At 41.3% G+C, this 25,936-nt stretch overlaps 1 protein-coding gene across 2 annotated transcripts in view; it reads left to right on the forward strand.

Moving 5' to 3' along the window:
* Positions 1 to 25,936, forward strand: part of egr3 (early growth response 3) — a 79,147-nt gene that overhangs the window by 18,439 nt on the left and 34,772 nt on the right. The window contains exons 4-6 of one of the 2 annotated variants that reach the window (XM_028457227.1): positions 11,124 to 11,222; positions 21,264 to 21,467; positions 23,089 to 23,149. The gene's annotated coding sequence lies outside the window, so the exon portion shown is untranslated. The remainder of the gene's footprint in view (positions 1 to 11,123; positions 11,223 to 21,263; positions 21,468 to 23,088; positions 23,150 to 25,936) is intronic. The other variant, XM_028457226.1, reaches the window with a different exon arrangement.

The raw sequence follows: 25,936 nt of genomic DNA on the forward strand, positions 1-25,936 counted from the left end.
CCGTCCACACTGAACGTAGCACAGCCGAGCAATTCAAATTAACTCTGAGTTGTTGCTCTGTTTCATATCAGACAGAATAAAAGAAATTGATTAAAACCGGGAGGCTTTCGACTGGATTTTCCTCACCATCTTTTTTTTTCTTTCCTTTTACTGCAGCTTAAAATTAAAAATAGTTTTTGCTGGCTTTGTTTTCTGTTTCTTTGTCCAAATCCTTTGGAGTTGTGCTTCAGGTTTTTCCTTGAGTAAAAGTTGATATTGTTTTTGAGAGGGAGAAAGGAATATTTTTCATGTGTGCAGGAATGTAGATTTCTCCCCCCGTAAAATCCTAATTGTGCCTCGGAGGGCTGTTAGGGTATCTGTGCACAGCGCAGCTCAACAGGATTTGTTTCTGTATGTTAGAGTATGTCTCTTAGCTTGAATACGGAGATAACCCTTTCATTGCACAAGACACTTTTTTTTTTTTAATGCTTGCGGATAAGCTGATCTGATGCATTGGTATAAGTTTTTGAGGAAGTTTTTTGTTTAGAGAAAATCCTTTTTTCCTTGAATCATTATTCAAAAATTATCCATCTAATAATAAATTTAAAAAAAAAATGTTCTTGTGGATCAACCTTATTTGATGATTGAATTCATGAGGCCAGGCTTTGTCAATATCACGATCAGATGGAGAATGTATCTCAAGTCAAAACTACGTCTGTCCTGTGCTCTTAGAGAGTTATTGCCAAATGCATTTATCTATGCAAATCCAGGATAAGATCCTGTCTGCCTGCAGCAACATATCTTCCTGGATTTGGTCTTTGTCAGTGAGGTAGGTTCTGTTTAATGGTGAAAAACGAATCACAACAACATATATGCAATGGTTCTTGCTGTAGTCATTAATTGTTGCTTGAAAGAGGATTAGGAGCACTCCGACACCTGTCCTTCCTCGCGTCTAACAGTGTTTCCTCAGTTTTCTTTATTTCAGTATCAGTACAAGTTGGCAAAATAATAAAGGCTGATTTATTCAAATGAATCATCAGCGTTGGAAATGAGTCAATATGTGCCACATTCAGATGGGTGATATATTATTCCCTTGGGGAGAGGCAAAGATGGAGCTGTGGAGCTGTTTTATTTTGTACTGTCTTTATCAGTGTGTCATGCAGAGAGGCTGAGCTTGTTCTCTGTGAATGGACGAGCCCTTGAACCATAAACCTGTACCTCCTCTGATAACAGTTTGTGCATTGTGATGTAAGTGCCTTTCTCTGTGATGCGCTCTCTGACAGCACTAAATTTATCAACAAGAACAAAATGATCTGTCTGGCAAATTCTTTTTTTTTCCAAAACTCAGGATTTTCTGTGTTGCATGCGGTTTCGAGGCCATATTGTGGATTTCTGTGAGCGATTAAAAGCAAAGCACAGCATTGTGAATGCGTTGCTGTGCATGTCCTTAATGCTTTTCCTGTAGGTGATCATTTTTACTGTACTTTGTGCCTTTCAAACGCTATGCTGCTATTTCTGCTGCTGGGACTGCTGACTGCTCTGACGTCTGAAATCGCTGAATCTTCTAAGGTGATGAGAATGCTCCCTGAATTACTCAGAGCCCGTGATGACATGACCCTGATTGTCAGACGGGTGGGCTGGTGACACTGGAACACAGACGGTACTTGTCTGTTTGAAATATTCTCTTTCAGGCTTCCAAGCCTTCGGCAGTCCTTTCTCCCAGTCTCCCAACACCCAGCTTCGCCCACTGAAACAAGACTCTTGCATACTGGAAAATCCGGCCCCGTCAACTGGCAGTCTGGACTCGGTTCAGCCCACACGCAAACACCCCCCCTCCGCCACCGCTTCCACCCGTTAATAGGCACTAGAGTTTGCCACCCCATGTAGATGCCTTTTGGTCGGCGGCCATGGATGGCGTCAATAGCATCTTCCTACACAACAGTGACTGAACGAAGGGCAGAAGAAAATGTGGGAATAATTTACACTTTCTCACTGTACTACCATCAGAAACCATAATTAATCATGATAGAAAAAATGTGGAAGCCATCTTGGCTGGTGAAACACGCAGTGCCTGTGAACAGCCCTGACACCTTTAACAGCTTCAATGGCCAAATAGGAAGGGGTGTCAGAGTGCTTGCAACTGAGCTCCCTTAGTGGCATCATATTCCCTGTCATCTTTGGAAATGTGTCTGCCTCACAATAGTTTTGCACAAAGTCAAACTGTTGTAGCTCTTTTTTTTCTTTCAGAATTTTACCTGAAGTGCAACAATGTGTTTTTTTCTTTGTCGTCTTCTTTTTTAACACTGTAACAGCAAATATCTAAATGTGACAATAGAAGCAAATGTTACAATAAAGCGACAGTGGATAAGCCATTTGAAAACACTTTATTATCACTAAATCCTCACATGCTCACTGAAGCCAACACTAGCTACTACAGGTCAGATGAAGAAACTATAATTACTCTATATTAAAAAGTTCATCTAATTATAAAGAACGTTATCAGAAAATATATTCTAAGTAATTGCAAATGTGATGTCAAAACTTAAACAAAAATATAGAAATTATTATTTATCTTTTTTAGATTAATGTACATCAATCAATTTTGTGAGCCAATCACAAGTGGCTCACCAGCAGTACCTTCATAGTCCAGTTGACTTCACAAGACAGATGCAATGACTTCAGCATTTATTCCCAACAACATAAATAATAAATAAATCAATTATAATGTAGTGCTGGGTGTTCATACCAATTATCAGTGTTTTATGAATATTTCATGTGGTGCCATACCTGTGAGTATGTGACATACACAGTGTTGTTATTGGTACCACGTGTTTGAGCTGAGAAACATTACGCCACAGAATATTGTTCGAAAAGGGACTGTTTTTGAGCGTGGGAAAAATATTATAAAGTGAAATGAAATTGAGAAATTCAAGCATTTAGAGATAATTATTCAGAGTAGCCAAGTAGTTTTTTTCATGTTTAAAATAATGCTCAATTAAATTATTGTTTGATTGCTTCTTACAGGCAACCAAGCATCTGATTTGTCCATATTTTACTAATATTTTTCCTTTATTATCCTAAATTCAAGTAAAGTAATTAGAAACTGCTTCCTCCTGGATGTTTTCGGGCTGTACTTGGTGGTAAAATATATCCGGACTGTAACAGGATGCTTGACAGAATAATTATGTACATGAGTCCAGTGCTGTAATTTGCCCTGTTTGACTGTGTTGTGCTCTCAGCAGCCAAACTGCATGACAAATATACTTCCTTCTTGCTTCATTTAGCAGGGGCTGGATCCCAGGCTTGCATCCCTGAATCTGGCCCCGTGTTGCTTCTGAGTACCTGTTAGTGGCTGCTCCTATGTCTGAGCACTTGCATTAGCAGAAATGCTTTCATGGCAGTGAGTAGGTGTATGTGTGTAAAGCCACCGTTAGAAAGTGTTGAAAGCCTCAGCTAGCAAGATCGCATCCAGGGTGACTAATAAGCTTAACATGTGCACGGCTGTGTTCGTGAGCCTGGTGTGCTGAAAGAAGTCTTCAGTGTTGAGAGAAATGCAGAAATGGCTCCCTAGGCTGCTACTAATTCCTTCACCTCCTTGAAGCTTCAATCAGACTGTGAACCATCTTCCTGTTAGCCACGTAGTGCACGCCAGAAGGACAAGGCTCTATGAACAAAGTTCAGTATGGTTGTGCGATACATAGATGTATTATGTTCTTACAGAAAAACGTGATTCTAAAATGATGTACACTGTCAGTTCCGTGTTTGTCTTGAGCTGCTACCTTTACACTGCTACCTCACAAAAGTATTTGAATACTTGATGGTGTGTCTGTGCTGTGCTTAAGCCTGGAATATGCTTCTGTAGCCACACGTGACTTTCCTTTGACCATGTGGCTTCTTCAAGTGTGGTTTCTAAGCCAATTCACACTCCATTACTGTGTGGGAGGAGGCTGCATTAAAAATAGTCAGGTTTGGAGTTAGTGAGCAGCTCGAACTGTGAGAAGTACTCAGGAGCACACTGAAAAACTATTGGTCAATAAGCAAAGAGATGTTTAACCCAGTGTCTGATGCAGTCATTGCTTTACGAAACATTTTAAGGGAAAATAACTGAAGTAACACCAAAGCAAGCAAACTCTCAATCCATCCATCCATACATCACACACAGCTCAACTGACAATGCTGACTGCCAGCATGTGAGTCATTACGTACATGGAGACACTTGACGTACAGGAAGCAAAAGAGTCGATGTAACGTCTATATTAATTGATTTGTTTTTCTCACTCCAAACAGTGCAGAAAATTCTGGTTTACCCATAATACTGATGCACAGGCTGGAAACAGGAGTCCCAAGGAGAAGTTGTTGCTGTGTTTAGTGGGCATTAATTTTAGTTTATAATAACACCGGATGAAAAACAAATGCCCAGTTGTGTGCAAGAAAGAGTTTGCCGATCACCAGAGCTTTTGCCGCCTCCGCTACCACCTCAATGCTAAACATGTAGCAGCTAGAACGGACAGCTAGCATGGACACTCGGACAGTGCTAGCTGCAACATGCTCTGAGCTGGCAGTCGCCAATCCACACTCAAGATGACAGGGTTCAGAGCCAAAATGAAAACGTCCATGAGTGACAATTAAACAAACTCACTGATAAATGATTGTAGTGAACAGCCGACCAGTCGGGACAGGATGTGGGGCTAGAAGCGGTGCTACAGATAGCGTCGTGTGACCGAAGTTACTAACTTGTGAACTGCTATGTAGAAAGACAATTTCCACATCTCTGGAATATTCTGTACCAAGTGCTGTTTTTTATTTTGATACACAAAAACAAATTTGTTTTCGAAAGTTTACAAAAAATCCCTGAAACGCATGAATGTAGCTTACTTAAATGTATGCTTTGTGAACAATGCAATCATAGTATTCTTTATTCATGTATACAGTAGCATCATAATAAACACAATTTGGTGTTTAAGCTAATCTATTGTTTTCATTGATTCAGTCATACCAAAATCTATTTAAATTGGTAAAACGTTGCTTCTTGTGTCAAATATTGTTATGCAATTAATCACGATTAATTAATGACGGTCTAATTAATTACATTAAAAAAATTTAATCGAGTCCCATCACTACTCTATAGACATTAAAGGCCATGATCTAGTAAACGATTAATTTGGTTATTCCTCATCTTGTTCCTCATTTTTGAAGCAGATTTCAAAATGTCCTTTGAAGGAGATTTTTGCTGGTATTACGCTGCTTGCAGTGAATAACATGGAGGTGTTCAATTGGCTGTAGTATGTTCGTGGGTGATGGGCTGGTGTTAAATACTGCACGGACTCCTTCACCTGTAAGGTCGCTGCCCTTTAGGTGAGTGCCCCAGCCTCCTTTCTATCTCCATCTCATCTTTAGGTCTATGTCCCCGTCCACTGGGGTCGGGATTCAATTACCGCTCACTGGATGACCCTTGACCTCCCCCACCATCAGGATGAACCTCATCACCTGACCCAGTCTGCGTTACAATGGTTAACTTTCTTTGCCGCCCGCCCCTCTGCCCTGCACACATAGTCATAGGTTTGAATTCATTTGACTTCAGATTGTGTTTTTTTTTTTTTTTTATCCTTTTGTGTTTAAATGTAAAAGCCACTGAACTGGAAAGATTTATGTATCAGTTTCTCTATCGTCTGAGAGACTTTCCTGTCTTGCCATGTTTTATAGTTCCTATTTTTCTGCTTTCAAAGATCGATTCTTCAACCTCGTTCTAAGCTGCAGTCGATGGTTGTTAAGCCATCACTGTCTCTTAATCACAACACAGATACCTGTTAATTACCAAATGAGTTCAAGTGTTTTTGCTACTTAGACAGGGATTTGGGATCGATGCATTGCTCGGCTCTAGGTCGAGCGGAGAGCATGGTTGACCATTTAATGAAACATTGTGTGTTCTGTGCACGGATAAATGAGGAGAAGATCACGGAGGATAAATCAACGATGGGTATATTAATAGGTACCAGCACTGATGACACAGTTTGGTTTTGGGTCAGGGATAATGCCTGAACTTTTAAACTCACAGAGGGGCTTCTTCTTCCTTCCTCCCTCCCTTTCACTAACTCTCTTTCGCCCTCTGTTGTGTCATCGGTTAGCAGAGCCGTGCTATCGCTCTACGAGAGCAGCGATTAGCCCTGGCTCTGATTCTCATCCCCAACAGAGTTCACTCAAAGGTAATACAGTAGTTTGCATCCATGAAGACGCTATGGTTTCCTCAGACTTTGCTCTTCAGAAATACTATATCTGTTCAATGTTGTAGAGATGGCATGGGAGTTTGTATGAGCATGGGGAATGTCTCAAAACTACACCAGGATCTAAAAGTTTACAGCTTACACGTGAGCAAGTGTTCCTGTGAATTGAACACCTTTGCTTTTCTTTCCATTACTGACCAGAAGCAACAGTACTGGTAACCCAGTCAACTGTAGGTTGTTGGTTTTTTCAGAAGCCTTGAGTCTGAGGTGTGGTCTCAGTGGGCTGTTTTGCTATGATCACAGCCAGCAGTAGGAGGTTAATCCCAGGTGGATGCAACTCATTCTTCTTCTGCCTTATATTCAGCTCAGATTGTAGTGCTGTTGTTCTAAAGATATTACAAAATAGGCTGCTGGTCGCTAAACTTTAGGCGTATTCTCTAAATCAGTGGTTCCCAAACTTTTCACAGGCCCCTGAAGCCTTGTACTTCCTACTCCTGTCATATAAAATGTAGCCCTACAGTCAAATTTGTCTCTAAATTTAATCTATTCAGTTGAGGGGGAAAAAAGACAAATAAGCACACAATAAAACATCTTATTCAGAATTATCACTCAATTTCTTTTATTAATTAGCGTACTGGTATTTTCAGTGAGAAACAATCTCTTTTTTTATTTTGGAAAAGAAATCTACCAAACCTTACTTGATTGAATGTATACCAGTAATACCCTGAAACTGTAAAATACAGCTCGTTCTAACTTTAATACGAAGGTTGAGAGGATGCACATAACTGCAATGTTTGGCTGAATTTGAGAGAGTCTTGAGTCTTAAATTGTTCTTCACACACAGTCTTTTTCTGTATTTTGTTCTCATGATTGTTAAACTGAAAATCCACTTTCACACAAGTATGTGGTGGCAAAGGTCATCAAACTTTTGACAGCACGCTTGGCTAACGCAAGGGCGCTTTTTAGGCCGCGGTACCAGACTCAAAGCACCACTCACGTTGTTCTTCTTGTTGTGTACACTAGTTAAAATCACTACTCCTCTGTTATTCGTGAACAAATTGGGCTGAAATTTGGTAGGTATAATCTATGGATGTGTACGCATCGACGCTCGGAGCTCGATTTTTGAGAAATAAAGTCGATTTCTCATTTATTTGCAAGTCAAATATTACAACGGTTAGTGGTACCAAATCATTGGCACATACCATTATATAAATGGGGCTCATTATCCCGTACGTGCCCCGGGGTTCCTATTTTTCAAATGACTACTCCTCTGTTAATGGTCGTTGAATCGGGCTGTAATTTGACATGGACATTCTATGAGCGGATGTTAGGAGCCTCTCGGAGACCTTTTTGAAAGGGTGGAGGAACGGGGGCCCACCCCCTTTTCCGGTAATTTCTAAATTTATCGGAACATAGTAATGTGATATATAGTTTCAAATGCAATTCAAAGTAGATTACCATTTTACATTGCACAACCTAGTCATTTCACTGAATTCTCAGGAATGTGCTATTTGGTGCGGAGACATTCCGCAGGCTCGGCCGTAGTTCATCAGAACTTGTTTGATAAGTAGATTGTGGCAATGCTCTATTTACTGTATATTCTAGTTTCTACACTGTTTTTAATTTGTATTCATGTACCGTCTGACAATTTGCGTACCCCACGTTGGGAACCTAGTTTCTAATGAACTCAACCCTAAAAGATGTTTGGTTTTTTACATTTTTATTGAAGTATTTCCTAATTCTAAAATCTCAGCAGGCTACAGATGTCTTGGTGTATTTCTGATAAGGGAAGGAATTATTTTTAAAAATCTGTCTTATAGTTCCCACCAAAAAAAACAGCCCTCCTAAAACCCATTTTGATATACATTTAGCTTCTTGGAGCCTTGATGAATTATTTCAGATGGCAGAATATGCATCTGTTTTTTCCCTGGAGTCTTTCACACATATCTGTGCGTAATTAATGTGGATTTTGACAGATGGAGAAAAAAAAAAGTCCTCGTAAAAGAGAAGGGTACATGCCACAATGTGTGAAGTGCAAGCATGGTGGGAGCTTCTTTTATTATTTGCTGTCCATGCCAGCTGGACGAGCCAGACTCTTACAGGTAGACATTCAAGCGCTGAACATGTGCATAAATCATTGAGATTCAGTGCCCGCCATAAAAAGGCTGCCTGCTTATTGTTACAGTTCAAAAAATAAATTATGTTAAACGTTTTTTAATTTGTTCTAAATTTGGCTTTTCTAAAGCTGTCCCAAAAAGGGTGCATGCTTGCATCAATGTTAACTTTCGTGAAATATCCCATTAAGGGCAATAATTTACCTCAGTGGTAATTGTGACTGGAGGTCATTTTTGTTTTAATGCTTAATTTGCCTTTAGCCTGAGCTTGTGTGTGTGTGTATTTGTGTGTTTCTGCTTGCATGCTGTTGTCTTCAATCATGTTATTTCTGAATGCATCAGAGCCCAACCTAAATATTAGTGTAACTACATTATCACCGTCTTTTTGCCTGGTAGCAAATATGTACAAATGAGGATTACAACTCTCCAGAAGGCAACAGGTCATGGTTGGTAAGCTGCCCGGGGGGGTCACTGATATAGAGTCACTTTTGACAGGCTGTGGAGGAGGCTCTATTGTTGCTGGTGTGTCTGGCTGTTACCTGCAGGCACTATCACTGAGAGTGCAGTATTATCCTATTATTAGGCTTAGTTGTTTACGCTTATTACTGCTTGTCAGGTAGGCAGTGAATCCTTCTGAAAATGAGCATCTGCCGAAAAATACATGACTACTTCTTTATCTCATTCAAGTACATCGGCTTAGGATAATTTTCAGAGGCCTCTATGAGTGTCTAGATAGGACACAACAAACAGAATATTTAGGTTTATGCTTACAGGGAGGCATTTGATTCTCTGGAAATCTTTTGACAGTTTTATTTGGCAGCCAGTGTGAGAGTGTAAGAAACGCTGCATCTGTTTTATGAGTATTAAAGCTGATATCATTATGGTCGCGTCTAAATTCAAAGTACATACACAGTAAGAGGACATTGTGGATTAAAACAGCCTTGGTAAATGTCTCTGTTTGTAGAGGAAGAGAACCAAATAAAAAAAGCCTATCATATGGTCTGGCAGATTTTGGGCATCAGACCAGGGATGACAAATGTGCTCTCGCAATAATTCAATCTGCTCTCATAATTCTCTAACTTTTAGGGACTGACAGAATGAAGAGATTCAAGCAATTAAGCCGCCAAGTCAACGTCCAATAGCTGTGATCAAATGTTGGTTAAGATGCTTTTTCTCTCACTTTATCCACTGACAGATTGAGGGGTATAAAGATACTTGGGAAGTGGCAGAAAGTTACAGTGAATATGTTAACGAGAGGATTTGGTATCGCCTCCAAAATGTTGTCATTTTGTTTATGTCACAGTAACGATGATAGATTTAAGGGGGAACCATAGATTGGGCTGAGCTGGCTAGTTCCAAGAAGTTTTTGAGTCGTACAGCAGCATGTGTTTTTCTTTTTTTTTGATTTGTGGTATTTCATGGACCTACTTAATTTAATTTATCTTCAACTTTTACAGGTGATTTAAACTTGTGTTTTGACAGATAATTAATGACCTTATAAGGTAGTATTAAGAACTTGATTCAGAGAAGAATAAGAATTCTCTCAGCATTCAGTAGGACATTAATTCGACGGCGTATTAGAGCCACATTAAAAAATCTGTGCACTGCAAGATTAAAGTCATAATATTTTGAGAGTTGTTTTTAATTTTTTGAGAACAAAGTTGTATTTTAATGAAGTTGTAATTTAATGAGATTAAAGTCACATTTCAAGATTAAAGTCATACTTTTTGAGACAAAAGTTGTAATTGCATGTGAATAAAGTTGTATGTTATAAAAATTGTAATTTTATGTGATTAAAGTCATAATATTTTAGGATTAAAGATGTACTTTTTGAGAAAAAAGTTGAAATTTTATGTGAAAAAAGTTGTAATTTTATGTCAATAAAGTTGTAATTTTATGAGTTTAAAGTCATATTATTTTGAGAAAAAAAGTTGTAATTTTATGAGAATGAAGTCGTATCTTAATAAAGTAATAATATTTCAAGATTAAGGTTGGAATATTTTGAGAATGAAGTCATAATTTTATGAGAATAAAATTGAAATACAAACAGGATGTTGTAAAATTGAAATACTGTACTTACAGGATGATGTCTGTCTTTTGGTCACTCGTGCGTTATGAAGAATGTGGAGCATTTAGTGAGATTATACTTTTCTTTTGGTTTCACACATGGTGAAATTCTGAGCCTTTTGGCCTATCGTCACCACACTGTTGTTAGTAAGGACTTTAAAGCCAACCAGACTGATTTGGATTAAATGGCCTCTTTTGTAGAGGTGGAACTGGCTGGAAGGGGTCAAATTAAGGGTGTTACAGTTCGTTCACTTCAACATAGAATTCTGAGCATTATGCCATTATGAGTTTTTTAAGATACAACTTTATTCTCATAAAATTACGACTCTATTCTCAAAATATTACGGCCTTATTCTCGAAATATTACGATTTTAATCCAATAAAATTACGACTTTATTCTTAGAAAATTATGACTTTATTCTCAAAATATTATGGCTTTAATCTCATAGTCCTCAGTTTTCTTGTTATTTTAATGTGACCCTAATATGCCGTCGTACAATATAAAGCTGAGAGAGAGTAACGTAAACCCCTCTGTTTAGCTGGGTTTTGTAAAGTACAGAGATGGCTGTCAGGCCTTGGGTAGCACAGTGCACAGACTGCTTGAATCTGCATTTAGAAAGCAACAGGGATCAAGCCCTGCTGCTACTGCCACTGCCTCGGGGCCAGTCACTGTATGTGGTGCTGCGCTTAACACTTTGCATGTGTTAAATGCAATAATGAGCATGTCTTTCTCTGCTTGCAGGATGCAGCGTACATCCTGGTAATGGTTGATCCTGACGCTCCCAGACGCACCTTACCGTTGGCTGCTTTCTGGAGGCACTGGTTGGTCGTGGACGTACAGGTACAGTGAGTCTGCTACAACACGTGCTCTCACTTTAAAAGATATTTCACTAAATTGCGTGTTTTCGTGACGGTTGCTGGAGCAGCATTTGATATTGGATTAAAAAGTCACAGGGCACAACATCTACCGAGTGGTGTTGAGTTGTTTGGGTTTTCTTCTTTAAAAATGTGCATTTTCATAATCTCTGGGTCTCACTTGGCATGTCTTGTGTTTACATCTGCACTGAGGCCGATCGAAAGGCTCCAAAATTATGAATGGTTGTTAGGATGAACTTGGTTAGAAAAAAAAAAAGGGATGTCAAGTTGGAGAAATGTTAATTTCTCATATCGTGTATCTTGTGCAATAAATGCCTGTGACAAAAGTGTGGGAGTAAGTCTTTCTAAATGGCTGTGAAAGTTTGCAAGGCCCTGTCAGCAACAATTTCCCTCTGCTGCAATGAGCCTGGGACGTGTCAATGCAGGCGTGTGAGACTGAGATTGAGGAGAGCAGCATGCGAGGCGCACACTCTTTCTCCCATAGAGCTGCAGTCCCTCAGCTCCCCCTTCAGTGGAGAGATCTTGGCAGAGTGTCCTCCCTTCATCTGTTCCCCCAGGCAGAGCAGCTCCCCCAATGATCCACACTTCTCCATATTTTACACCCCCGAAATGGGCACGGCTCCGATCCCCTTATTTCTCTTCATATTTCACTCCTTTTTATCCATTCGATTGTGTGTTTTCATATTCTTGCATTCTAACGCCAAATGCATGTTGAGTTGTTGATTGCCTCAAAATATTTTGAGGTTTGCAGACATTTTTATAATCCCCGGGAACCAGGAGATCAACCCCGTAGATTAAGAGTAGTGGTAGAAAAAAAATCAAGCACACAAAGACGCTTCAGTGATGCATCACTGCTTTAGTATAATTTAGTTTAAGGCGCAGTCATACACTAAGTAAATGCCATATTGATTCAAAGATCTAAATGTGAGGAATTTGAGATATGTATTTTTATAAACCAATAATTGAGGTTTTTTTTTTGTGCACTTTCTATTTCATCTCAGTTGCACATTGCTTTAGAGATAATTCGTGCAAACACATTTCTGCTTGCCGAAGGTACATATTTATCTTACATCTCTTACACCAAGCCATTTCCACTGTTAAAAATTGCATTTGACATTAGCTCTACTACTTTTTTGGGGGGGCGTAAAGTCTGTCTGGCTGCATGACCAGCTGCACATAAACAAATGTCTTTCAAGTGTTCTGACGGACCACGTTGTCTCCAGCGATGCAATCTCCTGTCACTTGTGTGGGTGTTGACCCTCATTGGCCATGTAGTGATGGGCCAATGTGACGGGATGTTTTTTCTGACTGAGACTGGTGGTTGGTCAGAGGGGTTAATGAGCCTTTTGAGTGATGCTAACCGGAGTGGGAGGTGTTTAATTGACCAACGGGGGCAGGTGACATCACACACTTTGGTTTTCTTTTTTCAAGTGTCAATGGGAATGTGTCGGATTTTTGTTTTGATGGGGCAGTTTGCCACAGCACACCTGCACAATTTATGAATGATTTCATGGATATGATTCAAGGGAAAAAATGCCCCAACGATCAAAAACAAGCATATCATTCATCTATTTTTGTTATGGATTTTAGGATCTATTTCCTGATTAGCATCTACTGATTTACTAGCAGGTTCCTTATACCGACAGCCAAGGTTGTGGTTGATTAAATTTTTTTGATTACGATTACGTCTTAATTATCCATGTTCAATTACAATTATGGCGACTGGCATTTTTTCCAATTAACAATTATCATTTCCCCCTGAAAGTCAATTTTAATTACGTTCTCAATTACGAAAGTTCAATATCAATTCATCACAATTACCAAACATGAAATAAATAACCTCCTCTTGTGCTAGCTGTCTGTTAGCATATCTTATGATAAAGGCTCAGTTTGTCCCATGTCTTAAATCAGCTGTAAAATTTACTAAAAAACACTATCTATCATCTAATTTGTTTTTCATCTCTTGGTTACCTTGTTCGGCTTCCTTATCCATGAAAATATTATTATTCATACTTTTGGTGTGGGCTTCAAAAAAGGTAAAATGATCCTCAAGAGAAGTGACAGGTAGTGGGAAAACTTGATCTAAAACATATTTTAATAATTATGTATGTGTAAGCCATAGAACTGTAACATGGTTCCCTGGGTTTGGTTGACAGTTTTTATAAAATTTCTATGTCAATTTCCATTACAAAGTAGATTATCTGAACTCAATTACGATTACAACAGCAATAGATTTTTTTTCAATTATAATTACAATTATAATTGTCATAATTGTAATTAATTACCAATTACGCAATTACAATTATAATTGACCCCAACCCTGCTGGTAGCAAACATCAAGATGAACTGAATCAGTGTCAATTCCCCAACTTTAAAGGCATGAAGCTGCTGCTACCATTTGCTTATCAAATGTTACTGAGTAATTCTCTTCCCCTTCTTAATTAAATGTGTGTTGTTCACCCATATCTGCAATTACAGATAAACCATAATAAAACCATCATTCATCCCAGAGTGAAGTGATTTGAGGCTGAAGTGAGCAGTAGAGATAAAGATCAGAGAGACAGTTATAGCACACACTAAAGTACCTTTGTGTGTTAAAGGGGCATCACTCAATCTGCTCTGAGTAGCCTTGTAATGTAATGCTCCAGCTAGACCAGGGGTGGGGTACTGCAGTTCTCGAGAGCCGGATTCCTGAGACTTTTAGATGTGTCCCTGCTCCAACTCACCTGAATGACTCGTAGGGCCTGGCAGTATGACCAAAAATGTATATCACGGTATGCTCTCCCACATCAAGGACATCACCGACCCCCACCTGAACCCCCTGCAGTTTGCCTATAGATCCAACAGGTCTGTAGACGATGCTGTAAACCCGGCTCTCCACTTCATCCTCCAGCACCTGGACTCCCCAGGCTCCTACGCCAGGATCCTGTTTGTGGACTTCAGCTCTGCTTTCAACACTATAATCCCAGCTCTCCTTCAGGACAAGCTTTCCCAGCTGAACGTGCCAGACTCCACCTGCAAGTGGATCACAGACTTCCTGTCTGACAGGAAGCAGCACATGAAGCTGGGAAAAACCATCTCTGCTCCCTGGACCATCAACACTGGATCTCCTCAGGGCTGTGTTCTTTCTCCTCTGCTCTTCTCCCTGTACACCAACAGCTGCACCTCCTCTCACCAGTCGGTCAAACTCCTGAAGTTTGCAGACGACACGACCATCATCGGACTCATCTCTGATGGAGACGAGTCTGACTACAGGTGGGAGACAGACCGGCTGGTGTCCTGGTGCAGCCAGAACAACCTGGAGCTCAACGCTTTAAAGACAGTGGAGATGATAGCAGACTTCAGGAAGAACCCAGCCCCCCTCACCCTGGGAGACTCTACAGTGAGCTCTGTGGAGTACTTCTTCTTCCTGGGGACCATCATCACTCAGGACCTCAAGTGGGAGCTGAACATCAGCTCCCTTATCAAAAAAGCTCAGCAGAGGATGTACTTCCTGCGGCAGCTGAAGAAGTTCAGTCTGCCAACAAAGATGATGGTGAACTTCTACAGCTCCATCATCCAGTCCATCCTCTGCTCCTCCATCACCATCTGGTACGCTGCAGCTACGGCCAAGGACAAGGCCAGACTGCAGCGTATCATCCACTCTGCAGAGAAGGTCATCGGCTGCAATCTGCCCTCCCTCCAGGACCTGTACGCCTCCAGGATTTTGAGGCGTGCAGGAAAGATTGTGGCCGACCCCTCCCACCCCGGTCATAAACTGTTTCAATCTCTCCCTTCTGGAAGGAGGTTTCGGTCCATCAGGACCAGAACCTCCAGACACAAAAACAGCTTCTTTCCCTCTGCCACCATCCACATGAACACACCCCAAGTCACTCCCCCCCCCACCCGATCACCACCTCCATGATGACATTATCTGCTGCACTGTATATATATATATTTATATTTATCCTATTTATCCTTTATTCTCTGTCTATCCTTTATTTATCCCTCATCCTTTATATTTATCATTATTATTATTAATATTGTTGCTGGGTTGTTCTTTGTTTTTTTTTTTTTCTTTTTTGTTGTTGTTTGTTTTGTGCACCAACTACCAAGACAAATTCCTTGTACTGTCCTTAAAACTGTACATGGCCATTAAAAACATTTCTGATTCTGATTCTGATTTTCAAAATTGTTACAACTTCACAGTATATGACGGTTTTTTTTTTTTTCATGCATAATCACATGTCCACAGCATTTTCTACTGGTTGAGAGAGGACTTACTGCAGTAGATTGACTAATGCTGGCGCTGTCCGGGGGGCGGCGGGCCCTGGGCTGCTGGCCGTGGGCTGTCCGGGGCTGTGCGGTCCTGCTGGGCCGTGGCCGGGTCCCGGGCGGGGGTGGGGGATGCGTCCCGGGGGGCTTGGCCCGGGGGCTTGCCCTTGGGGGGTCCTGGGCCCGGGGGTGCTCCTGGGGCCCGGGGTGCTTGGCCTGCTGGCCGGGCCGGTCCTGGCGGGGGTCTTTCGGGGCGGGTGGCGCGTGCCGCGCCCTTGCGTACCTACTGGTACGGCCCCTGCTTGGGCAGTGCCCCGTGAGGTAGGGTGTCGGGGGCCGGAATAGGGGGCCACATCCCGGCGGGGCGGTCTGGCTTGGCCCTTGGAGGGGGCCCTGGCTTTAAAAAAAAAAAAAAGAACTGAAGCTCGTGGCGCGGGCGGCATCAGTGAAGGGTGATCTGGGGCGCCGTGGGGGGCTAGGTTGGGGTGCCTGGGGGCCGGCGGGGAGACTCCCAGCGGCCCCCTGGTGCCTTATGCGGCTTGGGGTGTGGTCGTCCTCCCTGGGCGGGCTGCTCCTGGTGCTGCATCCGTTCCGGGTCCTTCTGGCCTGGGGTCGGGCCCCTGCTGGCTCTGGGCTCGCCGGCGGGTGCCCACTGGCTGCCTGTTCGGCGCGGTTCTGGTCGTCTGCTGGGTGTGGGCTTCGGCTCCTCCGCTGGGGCCTCGGGCAGGGAGTTCTCTGGGCCCTCCCCTCGGGGGGTTAGGCGCGGGGGTGGGGTGGGGGGGTGGGGGGGTCGATGGGGTGGGGGGTCTGGGGGTTGGGGGTGGGATCGGTGGCGTGGTGCGCTGGGTCCTTGGCTCCTTGGGGCTTTCTCGGGTGTGTATGGGGGGGCGATGGCTGCCTCTCGGCTTGGGATCTTGGGGGCGTTCGGGGGACTGCTTGGCCGTGGGGTGGTCGCCGGGGGCCCTTAGGCTGCCTGCTCTTGCTGCTGGCCTGACTGCTTCTTCGGGCCCGGGGGCGGCTCTTGGGTTTTGCAGTGGCGGTACTTGGAAATACATTTGTCATGGATGCACTGGCCTTGGGCTGTGGGATAACACTCATACTGGGCTCAACCTTAGACACGTTGTTCCCAAATACCTGTTTTATGGAATTTCCACTCACCTCTTCCTCTGTTCACAGCCACCACCATTATTCCTAAACCACACACTGGTCACCAAACTGGCTTGACAACACAACAATAAACACAATATACACAACCACAATTTCACATCGCATCACTTAAAACTATTCCTCGCCCATTCCATATCCTATCTTGTATCCCTCTTCCCTGTTAACTTCCCCACCCCCCTCCAACCCCTCACCTTGGTGTAACACTGCCCTCTCTTTTTTACATCCTCCCTTTAATAAAGTATTTCTTACCCTTCCCTAGGGAGGGCTGGTGACGGTCACAATTATGCAATGAAATAAATAAATTTATTTAATTGCAATAATAAAATATGCATTGCTGTCAAAGATTGCACTTCTTGTAGTGTTAACCTTCGAAAGCATGTGCAGACAAGGTTAAAAAAAAAAAAAAAAAAAAAAAAAAAAACACATTCAAGTCGGTGAGTTTCACTGCCTGCTGAAGCGAGGAGCTGCACACCTTTTTCTCCTCTCATAAACATAAACCACCAGTGAAAAAAGCCAGTGTGATTAGCGGCTAATGCTATCCTAGCTCAGTGCCGACTTTCAAAGATGAAAACTCCAGAGAGAACTTTTATCTGCTACTACCACCTCCTCGCTGATTCTCCTCCACGCCAAATCCTCCCTAGTCCGGTCCCAGTTATAAAGGCCATGTCATACAGCTCCAGATGGTCACACACAGCTTCTATTCCATGGTTGAATGGGTGAACAGACCGGTGTCTGTGTTGACGACCTGACGTCATCGTCAAACAAAGACTCTGATTGGCTTTTGTCATGCAAAACAGTTCAATATATTCAACTTTTGCGGATATGCGTAAAATCGGGAGCGCGCTCGCTTACCAATGCTCTTGACGTGCGGATCGGACCGCAACGCCGCACAGGAAAGATTTCTCATCTGGGACGCATCTATTGATTTACTTTGTATGTACAGTAATCTGGATGTATGGACATTTCAGGTGTGAACACAGCATTAAGATGGTCTACTTTACTGTCATGATGAGTGAATATTGTAGAATAATTCCACACTAGTAGTAATACAAGGTTGCAACAGCAGCCCAATGGCTCTTTGCGCGCACTAGCTTAGCTTTAGCATTAGCTTAATTTCTAGCTTTAAATGCTGCATACTCAGTGGTGTGGTGGTTTCTTATGGTGAATAAGGTAGCGTTTTGTTTGCAGCTCCACCAGGACTTATTTCCGTGTTATAGGAATTACAAATTGCGATCCTTTGCTCTCTTTTTTTGTGTATTACTGCCGACATGCTAAGCTAACCGTGCCTTTGTGTCCGTGAGTGTCGTTCTCCTCGATCAGAGGCATGCGCATGCAGGCACATGCTCACATGCAGCTTCAGCGCTTTCAATTGTGTCTTTCATTTCCATTTACACGTATGATTTACACCGCTACTAACACCAGAGTGCTACTGTTTACCCTCCTATTTAGAAGTGCAACATTGGAAAGGGTCCGCTCTGAAACGCGGCGCAGCGTAGAGTTCCCAAAGTTGTGTAATCAAATACACCGGTACGGCCTTATATTAAAAATTCATATCGTAATGAAAATATAAGCCGGTATTCGATATGAACCGGTATACCGTCCAGCCCTAATGGTTCCTGTTGTAATGCATCTTCAGAGCTTGATGAAAACGCATTGGTTTCAACCAGGTGTGTTGGAGCAGGGAGACATCTAAAAGTTTCAGGAATCAGGCCCTTGAGGACTAGGGTTCCCCACCCCTGAACGAGACAAGCAAGTACTAAGTGTCTGCCTACAATGTGTCAGTCATGGCAAAACTACACCGGAGATCCTCTAAATCAGTTTTTCTCAAATGGGGGTATGTGTACCCCTAGGGGTACGCGATGGCACTACAGGGGGTACTTGAGAAAGAGAGAAACAATTACAAATAAAGTTACCTGAACTGATACAAAATATAGAAATAAATCTATTCTGGCGCCTTTATATCAGTGTTTTTCAACCTTGATGGTCCACTGCAGTATAAATGGAATCGCCTGATATTTCACAAAAATCTATATAGATTTTTTAAATGTTAATTGTTATTCTTTTTTTGATTATTAAAACACAACTCACATTTCTATACTCTTGCAGTAAAAAAATAATTAATTAAAAAAATATTTGAGCTCAAAAATGATCAAAAATTGATTCTAGAAAAAAAGCTCAAAAATAGTATAATAGTAGAGTCACTATCCAAAAAAATACTGTTTTGTTTCACTTTTTTTCATTGTATCATTATGCTTTATAGTTGTTTTAAATAGTTTTCTAAGCAAAATGTTGTAGTCGACAAAGGGGGTACTTGGATTCAGAAATAAGAGAAATGGGGTACTTGAGTCAAAAAAGTTTGAGAACCACTGCTCTAAAAGACACAAAAATTGGTCATAAACTCAAGGATTTTTTAAGTAAAAATTCAGGAAAAACCATGTGGAAATTGCTCTTTTTTTCCCCCGCCTAAAATCTGCGGCCCACTTGAGATCAAACCTCTTCATTTGTGGCCCCTGAACTTAAATGAGTTTGACACCCCTGGCATATAATGACAAAGCAGCCACCGTGGTTCTCTAGTCTAACATTTTGTTATTATGGTGTTTCCTGTGTTTGAAAATACAAATGAAAGCACCTTACAAACTTGAGTAGAGACCATAGAGTCTTATTTTTTACTGTTTAAGTCAGGTGCCCTTTTTTTCTATTTTAATCAACTGTGTATTTTGAAACACATCATTTCTTGACTGTCAAGAACAATTTATTCCAGTAATTAGGTGTAAAATGTGTGTCTGGGTGTCTTGTCTTCTCTCACCAGCTGTCCACTTTCTTGTACAACTCACATTATTAGATGCTTCATATGCATTTTTCTCGCAACTGCCCAGAATCGTTGACCCCTGAGCTACAGAAGGAGTCATTTAGAGTCTCCTGCAACACACGCCATGTTTTTACATCAATTATGGACAATTACCAAAATAACTATCAACAGATTGTTGTTTCACTCTCGAAGTGGGATTCCAGATTGTGAGCCTCTCCCTCCCTCTCTCAGCTCCTCAAGAGTCTAAATCAATACAGATGTTCCGGTATGGTCGAACAGCAGTAATTACTGCACCAAGCAAATCATTAGTCGGCTTATACAAATACACCACTGGGTGCTACTTTTACTTAGTAGCACTTAATTACTCATTTTTTTTGGTGCTTGGTGCAACATGATGCAATAATAACTGATAAAGCACTAATAATGCTGTCTTTTCTGCTCTGGGAACAGCAAAGGGTCTCATGGCAGTAAAATCCCATATAAACAGATCTAGGTTTTTATAGGAGCAATAATAGCTTAATGTCTGAAGTTGGTTCCCTGAGGGTTTGTCGCCACAAAAGGTGTTATGGTGAAGTGTGAAACTTTTCTATAATAATATAATAAAGTTGTAAAATGATTGTTACTGTAGCTACTAAAAACTACAATTTATTTTTGTGCTTCTTGTCCATTTGAAGCATTTATGGAGAATGATGCTTCGTCTTTTATATGTAGTTCAAGACTTTCTTTTGAGTTGACATTTCAAACAAAAGACAAGGTGTTCAACATATCCTAACCATTTCTGGCAATTTAATTTGTGTTGTAAAATGTGATTATGTGCTTGTGTGACTAATTAGGGCCCAGTTGGACAGTTCACCAATGCTCACTATTATGGTGCTTTGGGGATCTGCGTGCTTTAACATCTATCTTTGCTGTAGCACCTCCCGACGGGCAACCGAGCCTGTGTTTTGTACGGCTGCTCAGGAAAATACAAACAGTGAAGTATTGTGACTGCTTCAGACCAGCTGGCTTTGTGTTTGTGAATTCTGTGGCCTGCAGAGATCATCTGCTCCACACCTCAAGATCTCCTTTAACGGCGAGTTTTTGGGCGTTTCATTCAGTGCGGTCTGAGATGCATTGTGTTGTGTTGTGTTTGTGTGTGCTTTTTTTTTTTGGTACAAACCTGCTGAACTAAAAGCCAAAAAAAAAGTGAGACATCTGCTGTCATGATATTGTTTTGTGGAGCATTTCATACATTTTGAACAATAGCCGCAGCTTTTGCAAAGACAAAGATTTTCTTCTTATTCCTGGTATTACAGTATCCTTGAGAATCACAGCGCTTCATGCCACAGGCACCCTTTTGCATACCGACTTGAGTTTACGCCGACTTTATCTGAAGTTAGTCGATGTCAAGTTTTGTGCAGACTTTGCAGATAATTTCTTTGTGAGCAGCACCAAACGATGGGATTTTAACCTCTCCAGAAGTCTTAGACTTTCTTTTAGCAAAAATGCCGATCCAATATTGCAAATAAACATACATAATTGCATTGTTCTTTATCCTGTAATTATCCCTGCTGTGGCATGTTGTGATTTAAGCATTTCTTTTTTTTGACAGACAGCTGCCCCCATATGGAAGCCAAAAACAATTTCCCAAAGGCCAGGCAAACCATAGCTAGCTTCATTGTAGGAACAAAGAGCCAATGGTATTATTCATAATTAAACTCTTATTGTGTGCTCTGCTGAATATTTCCATTTCTATTCTTCTGCCTCTCTCCTGCTTACTCTCATTTCCCCTCTCAGTACTTTGCACCTTGCTGTAGGAACATCTGTCTGGCGTCAGAGTGGAGCCTGGCTGTGCAGATTGGAGCAGGTAGAGGAGCACGTTGTAGCCCAGCTAATGATGAGAGTGTCTGCCCTCTCTCTCTTGGAGGAGACGCAAGCTGCTGCTTCACGCTCGCTCACTCCACTCATACGCCCAGGGAAACAGATTTCCAAACATATGCAGTATGTTTTTAATCCAGTTGAGCACTTCATTTCCCAGCAAACACAAATAACCTTACGGGACATCCATATCTTATGACAAGGGGGTAGGCACAAAGGAAGTGAACAATTTTCCTTTTTAATGTGATTTTTTTTTTTTTTTTTCGCTCTAAAAGTTGCTCAACAGGCTCATAACCCAGGTTAACAGTTTACTTGTTTATGGTTTCACAAACTTGTAAAAGTGCCTCTTTGCTTGGAGACATATGAGGCAACTTTATGCAATCTAAGCTCCAGTCGGGTGCACCTGTTGTCATCCTTTGACCATGAACTGACATGAAGCAAATGGTTTTATTTGGGTTTAGTGAACTTAAAGCTGATATCTAGAGTTTCTGAGAAATCTATGTTTATGTATGATTCTTTTGAAATGCAAAAAAATACCTAACTAGTCTTTTATTATGGTCTACTGCTGGTGGTCATTCATATACATTATATATACATTGTATATAAGTCCCGCCTTCGTCCTATAGACCCCTATACAAATGAAAACGATCACCGAGTGCGCCCAGTCAATTGGCTTCGACTTCCTGTTTTTGAGACTGTCAATCAAAGTGAATGCAGAACTGTGCACTGAAACAAGGCCACTCGTCACAACAGCTAACAGGTAAATATGATTTTGGCTCTTACCTGACCCATAGACCTATATCAATGTGACCCAATGCACCCTTGTTATGTTCCGCGGTGCGCGTGCAGAAAAGTAGAGGCGTGGCTTTCGGTAGATTGCAGAGGCAGGGGGAGGAAGTGAAGCTGTTTAGGGCGGGACATCGAGACGTTTTCTCAGAAACTTAGGATAGCAGCTTTAAGAACATGAAGTGATTGCTGTCAGTAGTGTGCAAAATAAAAGAATCATCTACATTAAGCATGAAAGCAAAGCTATGAATTAGTTGTTTTAATGAGTTTTGGGGTCTAAGAAGTGTGAAAAAAAGGTTCAGTCGCATCTGTAAAGGTTTTAATTTGTCCAGCTCCTGATTTTATTGGCTCAATAAACACAGCTCGACTTGCGTCCAAGAGGCTTCTTTAGTTTTTAGCTATTCAGAACTAATGAAGCTTAATGTTTGAGAGATGAGGCTACTATAATCAAGGTTAAGTCCTCTACATACAATATTTCCTTTTGGTAGATGTAACTGTAAGATAGAGCTGAGGTCAGTTTGTCAGCTTTTTAGCTGGAGAATTAAGGTTCAATTCTGCAGAGGCTGAATTCTTTCTGAACAGAGTTTGAATATTTCTTTCTGTACGAGTTATTTTCACATTCCAAATACTTGTCCACTCCATCTATTTTATGACCCGCTTGCTCTTTTTTCAGGGTCACGGGAGGTCTGCTGGTGTCTATATCCAGCTGTAATAGGGAGCTAGGCGGGGGTACACCCTGGACAGGGCACCATTCCATAGCAAGGCAACACACACAAAGACAGACAACCACTCACAAGCTTACTTACTCCTATGGGGAATCTAGAGACTCTAATCAACCTAACAGTCATGTTTTTGGATGGTAGGAGGAAAGCGGAGTACATGAGAACATGCCCATGGATGGATATTATGTTTGACATTCACAAAGTTTAAAGACTGTTTTTTTCTTCTTCTTTTTTAGCAACAAATGGAAGCCTCCCATGACAGATGCAAACAATTGTTTCTAACACTGATGCACAGCTGTAAGTACTTATTTAGAGCATGTGCTCATTCTGTCAACCACAGCCAGGCAATCGTCCGAGGTCCTATCATTTGAAGGTCATCTTGTGGAAGTCATCCTCCTCATTGGGTCTTTTGCAGATTTGTTAAATCATTCCGTTTTTGAGTTTCAACTTGTTTTGTATGGTTGAGTTTGGATTGATGATCGATATAGAATTTAAAGCAACTACCATCAACAAGTTGGGTCTATTAACATGTATTTGAAGAGTAAAAATCAATCTACCAGTGAGTGAACGATAATAGCTTTGACGGTGAATGTGAGGAATTGAAGAACAAAAATCCACTAACCTAAGATTCTCATTAAATATCTATTAAGACTGTTTTTGGCCTCCGTTTTTGGTATTCTTTCACACACTTTGAAACATCTTCAAACAAACCACAAATGTAACGTCACAAACTTACCAAAAGTTTTCCACTTTGTATTATGGTTTCTATCCTGATGTGCTGCCCCTTGCCTTCTTTGGTCTGAAGTTTTTTCTTTGGACAATAGTTGCGTTTAAATGTGCTTTGATTTTATTGATCACGGTTGCTTTTACGGCCCATTAACAAACAGGTTCTTCTTCAGTGTGGGCTGCTGCTGTTCTCTGCCACCTAAAGGGAGAGTTACATAAGAATCCTCCGCTTGTTGTCAGCTTCATCCTCCGTACACACACACACACACACACAAATTAGCTGGTAACCTATTAAACCTCTTGCCTTCTCTGTAACAACTGACCTCCAAGCGGTGGTTGCTTTCACAAAATCCAAAAAGGAAAAAAAATAATATTATTATTGAAATTTGTAAATGCTTATTTGGCAGTAGAAGAAAATTTAGTTATTTTTCCGGTCCTTGTCGTGTCTAATAGTGTTTTTAAGGAACTACTGGACCCAAGAAAGGCAGTGAAATCATGTTACTCCTTTTAGATGGCGAGTTTATTTAGGTAGGAATGGTTTGCTCCAGTAATTTCCAGCCAGAATGTTGTGCTTGAATATATCACAATTATCCTTCAGGAAAACAAGGACAACCTGGAAAGCCCCTCTTTGATCCAGTCTGTCACACCATAGCCTAGTGTGACAAAAAAAAGGATAGATTGGACCCTATCCATGGTAATGCAGTTTAAAAAACCAGTAGCTGTGCACACATAAAGGCACTTCTTTTAATATGTGCCCCCTTTCTTCACACCCACGACCATTGTGTATAAATCCTGTTTTTCCTGAAAAGATTTCTAGTCGCAGCCGCAGACAATGTTCCCCCACACAAGCTGTCGTCTTTGTCATACCCCCCTCCCCTCCACTTCAGTCAGTAAAGCAGAATCTTTGGCAGTCGGCCTTGTGTGAGAATTTGTGCATTTCAGGGTACAGGTGGAGGGTACTAACGGATCCTTCCTAACTGTTCCCCAGTAAAATGGTCAAATTTGACAAACATTGAGAAGTGGGAAAGAAAAACCAGAAGGGAAACGGCTTGATGAACAAATGTCAGGGTTAGGAGGGGGTTGCAGTGGAAAAAGCTTCCTCTGAGGGGTGTCTCCTGATAGGGCTCGGTGAAGGGGAGTGAGACATGCTGATAAAAACAACTTACCAACAATTATACGCACCTAAAATATCCCGTGCTTAAGTATATAGCGTGCTTGCCAGTTAATTGTACACAAAAACGAAGACTTCACAAAAGACCTCCTGCAGCCAAAGCATTTTCTCGTATTTTGGCACAATAATTAATTGTGACAGCTATGAATGCAAAGTTGGCACATATTATACTGTATTAGTCTGTATAACAGTATGTACTGATTTCTAAAGTTATGCCAAACTATCAAAGTGGAAAACTACAGTGTTGTGCATCGTTTGAATTACCGTATATGTGAATGTATGAGATGCATTGCACCTACATGCTGCAAACTATGCACCTGGAACCTGAACCCCGTTATTACAGCAATAAGTAGTGCTTAGGGGAAGAAGTCGGACAATTATCCGTCAGTTTAAACATAAATCACAGTTCGGAGGAACCTGCTGCTTTTGATTAGATTATGCATGCTTCTGTGGATACTACAAGTGTTTTACAATTACCTATGCTGAAAAAAGTCTTATTGCAGATTACAGCCTATATCTAGACTAAATCGAGCACCTAGTTGCACAGGGTTTAATGACAGCATTCCTAATTGTCTCAATATTTTTTGTAATGTCGAGCAGAAATCTGCCAACAGTGCAATGTTTTCAGTAGACACCAACATTCTACTCTGGAAAATTATAAGTAGCATTGCTGCATTTGTTATGAATTGTTGTTAACTTCTTCCTATTGATATGCTGTAGGACTAACAACCATAAAATCTACTCAGACCTCTGATCTCTACTATTGACCATTATCATAGCCGAGAGCTTTGTTACAATGTGGTATTTTTATGCTACACTTGGTGAGAAACCTGTTTACATTCCAGGGTGCTGTATAGTTCACTCCTCTCCACAGCTCATTCAGATACCAAAGCACTGTATAGATTTCCTTCAGCTGATGAAATTAAAAAGACAGCAGTGTGTGTGTGGTGTGCCTTCCAGCAACACGATTTGCCTGTGGGTTCATGATACGGGTTGAGAGGGGAGTTCCTTTGGGAGGGATTAAATAGCTCCCTCTCTTCCTTCCCTCCTCCCTTGCCCTCCATACTTGCAGAACACAAACAGCTTGCAGGGCTGTTCACTGCCTGTACAACATGTTTGCCACAGTGATGCTCACAGGTAACAATAAGCCAAGGTCAGAGGTTAAGAGGGATTGTGGAGCTCAGAAT

This window comes from Gouania willdenowi, chromosome 9 (assembly GCF_900634775.1).
Source record: "Gouania willdenowi chromosome 9, fGouWil2.1, whole genome shotgun sequence".
NCBI lineage: Eukaryota > Metazoa > Chordata > Actinopteri > Blenniiformes > Gobiesocidae > Gouania > Gouania willdenowi.